The sequence below is a fragment of the Microtus pennsylvanicus genome, chromosome 13 (assembly GCF_037038515.1).
Source record: "Microtus pennsylvanicus isolate mMicPen1 chromosome 13, mMicPen1.hap1, whole genome shotgun sequence".
Taxonomy (NCBI): Eukaryota; Metazoa; Chordata; class Mammalia; order Rodentia; family Cricetidae; genus Microtus; species Microtus pennsylvanicus.
The window spans coordinates 50,922,380-50,929,879 of record NC_134591.1 but is presented as its reverse complement, the minus strand read 5'-3'; the positions used below and the strand labels follow the sequence as shown (position 1 = coordinate 50,929,879).

The window sequence follows — 7,500 nt, the reverse complement described above, 5'->3', positions numbered from 1 at the left end:
CTCTAAAGTTCTGGGTTACAGGCACGAGCTCTGTTTTGGTAAGTATTTATTTCTAATCTTATTATAAATTATGCAGTGAACATTCTTGGGACATGTCTATCTTGAATTATTTAAATCTTCAAATGTCTGGGAGTGAGATTACTATTTTAAAAGGAACGCATATTTTATATTGTGCTAACCCATTGCCAAACTATTTCCAAATTTATATTATTATCTAAAGCATCCATTTCCTTACTTATGAGCAGAATCACTGTTCCTAATTTTACCAACATATAAATACCTCATTTTTGTTTCTATTTCCCTTCTATGGTTTGTGATTTTTCTATGATCACTGTAGTTCATATTTTGTAAGTTGTCTGTGTGTGCAATTTGAACTTTCTGTAGTGTTTATTGGTGGTTTCTCTTTTGGTTATTAGCATTTCTCAGTTAAACATTAAAAAGATTTCTGTTTGTTGTTCTTTGCTATAATTTATGCCCCTTATAGTGTACAAGATGCTTATGTCTGTTTGCACCTAGGATTTGATATCTTTTGGCTTTGGGAATATGTCTTGAAAACTTTACTTCACCTCCAAGATTATATAGAATTTCCATGTATTTTCTTCAAGAGTTTTTGTGGTTTTCTTTTTTCCCTTTGAGTCTAAGGAATAAGTTAACGATAGGTCTTCCTTTCCTTTCCTTCTTTCCTTCTTTCCTTCCTTCCTTCCTTTCTTCCTCCCTTCCTTCTTTCCTTCCTTCCTTCTTTTCTTTCTTCCTTTGATGACTGACCAGTTAATCCAAACTCATTCACTGAATTGGTCAATGTATCTCCACTGCTTACATTTAGCGACTATTTGTGTGCCTGGGACTTTCTAAATCCTTTATATACTTAATCTGATTTGGTCCTTACATCAAGTGGTGAAAAAAAATCAGATTTGCATTTTAACATACAGCAGGGGTGGGGGAGAAAAAGAGTAAGGGAAAGAGACTATCTCCCATGGGGAAAGTAGATTGGCAGGGTATATTAAATTCCCCAGAGAAATAGGACCAATAGAATATATGTATATGCATAAGGGAGAATTTATTATGGGAATTGATTTACATGATTATAGAGGTTGAGAAGTTCCCTCTTTTACCCTCTGTCAGCTGAAAAACAAGGATACCTCCTGGTGTTTATATCTGAGAACTGGAAGGCCAATGCTCTGTGTTCTCAAATGCTACATTTGAGGACCAGAATTCTGATGTCTGAAGGCAGAGAAGATAGATCTCACATCAAGGAAAGGGACAGAAAATTCACACTTCTTTCACCTTTTTGTTCCATCCCGACTGTCTGTGGATTGTCTGGTGTATTAGCCAGCTTTCCATTACTGTAACAGATATCTGAGATAAAGATGAGGAAGAGAAGTTTATTTTGGCTTGTGATTTTTTTTTAACTCTCAATACATTGTTGATGCCTGTGGTTTTGGGGCCAGCATCCAAAAATGCATCCTGGTGAGAGAGCATGAAAGGCAAAGCTGATCACCTTATGGCAGTGGAAACAAGAGAAAGTCTGGGCTGAGATTTCAGTATCCCCCCATTAACAATCTCCCAGACTTCTTCCTGTGAATTGCCCTAAGAGTTCTACAACCTTCAATGGCACCAAGCTAAGGATTCAACCTTTAACAAATGAACCAAAGCTGTCGGGCACACTCAAGTCTATGTAAAACTATAGCAATCTGCTTATTCTAATGTTAGTCTTGTCCAGAAACATCCTCAAAAACATTTCCAGAGATGACAGTTTATCAGCTATCTGAGCATCCTTTAAGTTGGTCAGACTGATATATAAAATTAACTATCACTGTTGTGGGAGAATGATCTGTATTCTGTCAATTATATTTTAAATAAATGCTGATTGGCTAGTAGCCAGGCAGGAAGTATAGGCAGGACAACCAGACAGGAAGTAGAGGCAAGTCAATGAGAACAGGAGAATTCTTGGAAGAAGGAAGCCCATTCCTCTGGAGTCCTGACCTGACCACAGAAGAAGCAAGATGTGACTGCCCCGATGAAAAAGGTACTGAGCCATGTGGCTAATATACAAGAATAATGGGCTAATATAAGTTATAAGAGTTATTAATAAGAAGCCTGAGCTAATGGGCCAATCAGTTTATAGTTAATGTAGACCTCTGTGTGATTTCTTTGAAACTTAACAATTGCGGGAATCGGGCAGGACAGAAACCTCAGACAACATATCACAGTAGAAGAATGACTTAAGAAGACTATCTATCTATCTATCTATCTATCTATCTATCTATCTATCTATCTATCTATCATCTATCTATCTTTGTCAGGTAGTCTAGGCCAGGCTTGAACTTGCTCTGTAGCCAAAAATGACCTTTAACTCCCAAGTCTCCTGCCCCAGAATGACATGACTGTGCCCCTATCCCCAGCTAAAATCAGTTATTTAAATGATCCAGGCAAATGACTCTTTAAAACACTATATTCCAGGGCTGTAGAAATGGCTCAGCAGTTAAGAACATTTACTGCTCTTCAGGACCTGCGTTCAGTTCCCAGCACCCAGATGGTGGCTCACAACCTTCTGTAACTCCAGTTCCAGGGGATCAGCGCCATTTTCCAGCCTCCCCCAGTACCAGTCACAGACTCACAGACCTGATGTACATACACAGGCAAACACTCTTAAGCCTAAAAAAAAATCCTTTAAAAAGAGAAAGAGGCACTATGTTTTAGAACGGCGATTCTCAACTTGTGCGTGGAGACAACTTTGGGGATGGAAAGACCCTTTCACAGGGGCCAAATGTCACTATCCTAAATATCAGATATTTACATTGTAATTCATAGCAGTAGCAAAATTACAGTAGCAACAAAAAGAATTTTATGGCTGGGGCCAACACAACATGAGGAACTGTATTAAAGGAAGGTTGGGAACAATAAAGTACATGGTTCACGGTAACTATTGGGTAGAATAAAAACTCTTCATCAGAGGGAGTAGAGAACTGAGAGAGAGTAACTAGTAATGAGCTGGACTAGGGGTGGTGGCAGTAGCGATAGAGAAAGTACAAAATATTGAAAAATAGTTTGGGGAGAAAACTAGTAAGTCTTGGTGATTATTTAAATATGAGAGAAGTCCGTATGGTGCTGCACACATATAATCCCAACACTTAGGAGGTGGAGGCAGGACTACCATGAGTTTAAGCCAAGCCTGGGCTACATAGTGAATTCTAGACTAACCACGTATGCATAGCATATACATATTTTTATACTTTCCAATCCACCAGCTGCAGTGGAACAGCCACCAAGATGCAGATTTTCATAAAGACCTTTACAGGGAGACATCACACTCAGGACTGAACCCTCAGACACTGTGGAAACCGTCAAGGGTACCATCCAGGATCAGAAAGGCATCCCTGCTGTGCAGCAAAGGCTCTTTGCTGGTAAGCCGCTGGGTGATGCTGTACTCTGACTACAGCATTCAAAAGGAACCCCCCCATACACCCCTTCATCCTGTGTTGAGACTTCATGGCGGTGCTGAGGAGAGGACGAAGTCTTACAGCATTTCCAGGAAGAATGGGCAGGAAAGGAAGGTTAAGTTGGCTGGGCTGAAATACCATAAGGTGGATGACGATGGCACCATAAGTCGCCTGCACCAAGAGTGCCCTTCTGATGAACGTGGACAGGAGGTGCCATGCGCAGCCACTCTAACAGACATGACTGTAGTAGGTGTCATCTGACTTACTGCTTCAACAAACCAGAAGACAAGGAGTTGTGTGTGTGAGCTAATAAAAAGACAGGAACTAATAAAATGATAAAATAAAATAAGCAAATAAATCAACAAGACGGTATTTATGGATAAATACATAAAATATATTCAATACTGAAAGGGTAAATTTTAATGTGGTGCTTCACAGCCTCTGTTTCAGATGCCAATTCTAACTGTATGCACATTCATTAAGTTGTATAAATTTGGGGTCTGGTTAATTTTGGTGTGTGATGTTTTGATTTATGTGTGAGTTTTTTTTATAACACAGCTTATAAAATAAAAATCAAGAGAGGTGGACATGGTAACACAGGCCTTTCACTTAAGAGGCTGAAGCAAGAGGATTGCCATGAGTTTGGTCTACATATCAAGTTCCAGGCTGCCCAGGGCCACATAACAAAATCCTACCTCCAGCAAATTAATAAAAAGAGAGGAAACCAGGTGGTGGTGGCACACACCTTTAATCCCAGCACTCGGGAGGCAGAGGCAGGAGGATTTCTGTGGGTTCGAGGCCAGCCTGTCCTACAGAGTAAGTTCCAGGACAGCCAGGACTGTGACTGTTTCACAGAGAAACCCTGTCTCAAAAAGAAAGAAAGAAAGAAAGAAAGAAAGAAAGAAAGAAAGAAAGAAAGAAAGAAAGAAAGAAAGAAAGAAAGAGAAAGAAAGAGAAAGAAAGAAAGAAAGAAAGAAAGAAAGAAAGAAAGAAAGAAAGAAAGAAAGAAAGAGAAGAGAGGGACATTTCCAAAATAGCTTAGATTTGGGAAAGACATGGTTTTAATGGGTGTTGTCAACTTTACTTCTGAACACACTGAATTAACTGTCACTTGGAGAGAACCATTGAAGAGGCCAGGGAGTAGTTAGAGCCACCTAGAACTCCAAAAGGTGTGCTTAGGAGGCTTACACGCATGCTTATTGGAGCTGAAGTTACAGAAAGAGTTGCACCACACAAGGAGAGGCTGTTTAATAAACAGAGAAGAGCTCTTAGAACAGATCCCTAGGAGACTTCCTTGTTCAAAGGCTTAATGGAAGAAGAGGAAGAGAAGAGGTCACCAAAAAGCAGGTGAAAGGGCTTAGTGCGCAGACCAAGAAAGACTTAATGGAGTGATGATGGCTTGGGATCGTTACGCTAGTAAGCAGGGAAATGAGACACAAAAGTGTAAGAAGAAGAAAGTAAAGGGGCCAACGAACTGGCGTTCAGATGAAATGGAAGAACAGGGCAGGTAAACAAGCTTGCTAGGGAGGCTGGAGGGTAGACGACTGTCGTCAGAAGGTTGGATTCCTGATTGGAGAAGCAGAAAAAGTGGAGTAGCTTTGGGTCCTGACAAGACCTTGTCAGATCCTGGAAGTGACTGTGGGGACAGGTGATTGACTGTCACTGTGGGAAGGTGATGGGAACAAGGTCTTCAGGCTGACTCTGAAGTCGCTTCTGAGAATGGCAGTAATTACAGCATAAGAGAAGACAGAAGCCAAATGGCACTATCTCCTGTGAGCAATAGGAAGTAACGGGCAAACAGTTAGAGCCTGGTGCTCAACCAAGGAAAGGGGCTGGGGGAGTTACAAGAGGGTAGAGGGCCAGCGGATTCTAAGTAATACTGGGGTGTCGCCTCAAATCCTCACTCCACAGAGGTATAAGGACATGAGCCCGCTAAGGGACAGTGGTGCAAATACAGACAGGTTTACTGTAGATAAGTCCAGAAGTTCAAGGAACATTCAACGATCTCTTTGAAGACATGGGGAAGGATAGGCTCCAAAGAGTAGATGGAGACTTTGGGCTGAGAGAGAGAAGGGGAACTGGTTTGGGCTTCAGGAAAATACTTAGAAATGTTAGGAAGGCCAGCTCCGAAGAAGACAAGCGTGGAAAGAGGACGTGCTTGTGCGATAACAGACACCAGACTCGCCTGATTTAGTTCACACTGAGCCTGAAAGACAGGTGGACACAGCGCTTAAGAAAGCCATCTGCATTCTGGAAGTCTTGCAAACATTTCTTCCCACGTGGAGTATGATCAGCTGTAGGTGATTGAGACAGTCGGCGGCAGGCGGCTTGAAGTTCAAGGATCTTCAAGGAGAGATGAACGGTGGTCTGCAGCAGAGAAGGCTAGGATCAGGATCCACTGGTGTGCAATCAACCCGGAGTGGTAAATCTTGATGTTTGTAGCACAGAGTGGGTTGTATGTGGAAGGGGGAATTTAAGTGGCTCGGGAGGTTCCTCGGCTAGCCCACCTGGCCCAAGGGGCAAGCTCTACCGCTTCGTGGCTTTCAAGAAACAAAGCAACCAAGGAAGATGGTGCCTGGGGAGAGGCATGAAGCCCGAAGCTGTTTTCTAAGCTACACATCACACACACACACACACACACACACACACACACACACACACACACACACACGCTGGCCTAGGAATCTTGAGCCCATATCGTTAGCCACAGAAATCATTCAGAATTTCTTGTTTCCATCGTATAACCATTTTAACTTGTTCCAAGTATAGAAATACTACCTATCATTTTCAAAATACTTTACTAGGTTAAAAATTTAAACAATTTGGCCACTTCCTCCGATTTTATTTTTATTTTTTTAGCACATTATATATTTGTTTAATTATTATGTCAGCTAGTTAAACAGCTGCCCACACATCGTAACGAAGCTGAAAGTTGTTATGTAAGAAGGCAAAGTATAAAGCGTAGTTAATCTGTGCTTCCTGTGAATGCCTTGTAGAATCAATAGGAAAGGCATTAAACAGCCTGGGTTAGCACCGCGCCAGCCTTCCTCCACCACAGCTGCCCCTTGGAACTTCTTGCTCCACTGAGTTTCTGAGAACCTTCTCATGTCAAACATTCGCTTGGTACTGTTTATGGATATATTCCATTATTTTTTTTTTCTTTTTCACTGTAAAGGCTATTTTTTAACCTAAACATGATCTATTGTAAGGTATCTATTTTCCCACATTTTAGTAGCTCTAAAATTGAGACGCTTTCTATAACCTGAATTGCCTTTGAATGGGGAAAATACCTTATTATATGCCCTTACACAGCCTAGTTTAATCCTGATGGAGTAAACTATGAACATGTGGGGATTTTTTTATTGTTTGGCTAATATGCAAATTAATAAGAGGCCTTATAGTTATACCTTAAATGCAATTTTTGTTTTAAATTATGTTTATTGTGTGTGTGGTAGTTTGAATGTACTTGCGGCACTACTAGGAGGTGTGGCTTTGTTAGAATGGGTATGGCCTTGTTAGAGGAAGTGTGTCACTGTGGGGGGTGGGTTTTAAGGTTTCCTGTGCTCAGGATACTGCTCAATGTCTCAGTAGACTTCCTGTTGCCTGCAAGACATAGGCCTCTCAGCTACTACTGCCTGCATGTCTGCCTGCATGATGCCAGGCTCTCGGCCATGAATATAACGAACTGAACCTCTGAAACTGCAAGCCACCACCTCAATTAAATGTTTTCCTTTATAAGAGTTGCTATGGTCATGGTGTCTCTTCACAACAAGGCCACACCTACTCCAACAAGGCTATACCTCCTAATAGTGTCACTATAAGCCAAGCATTCAAAAACGTTAGTCTGTGAGGACCATACATATTCAAACCATTCAAACTGCTATAGCCAACAAGACCTTGTGGCAAACAGAACAATTCTTTTAAAAAGGAAATGAATAAGGAAAATTTCATTAGTTTCCTCCTCTACTTCTATGACTCAGACATAAATTATGTCATTTCAGGCTTCAGCTTCACTACTCCGGAATAGAAGTAGAGTTAGTTGAATTCCTCTTTACACGCT

At 41.2% G+C, this 7,500-nt stretch overlaps 1 pseudogene; it reads left to right on the top strand.

The window, feature by feature from the left end:
* The first annotated feature begins 3,270 nt into the window (after positions 1 to 3,270).
* LOC142833306 (ubiquitin-ribosomal protein eS31 fusion protein-like) lies at positions 3,271 to 3,745 on the top strand (annotated as a pseudogene).
* The last annotated feature ends 3,755 nt before the right edge of the window (positions 3,746 to 7,500 follow it).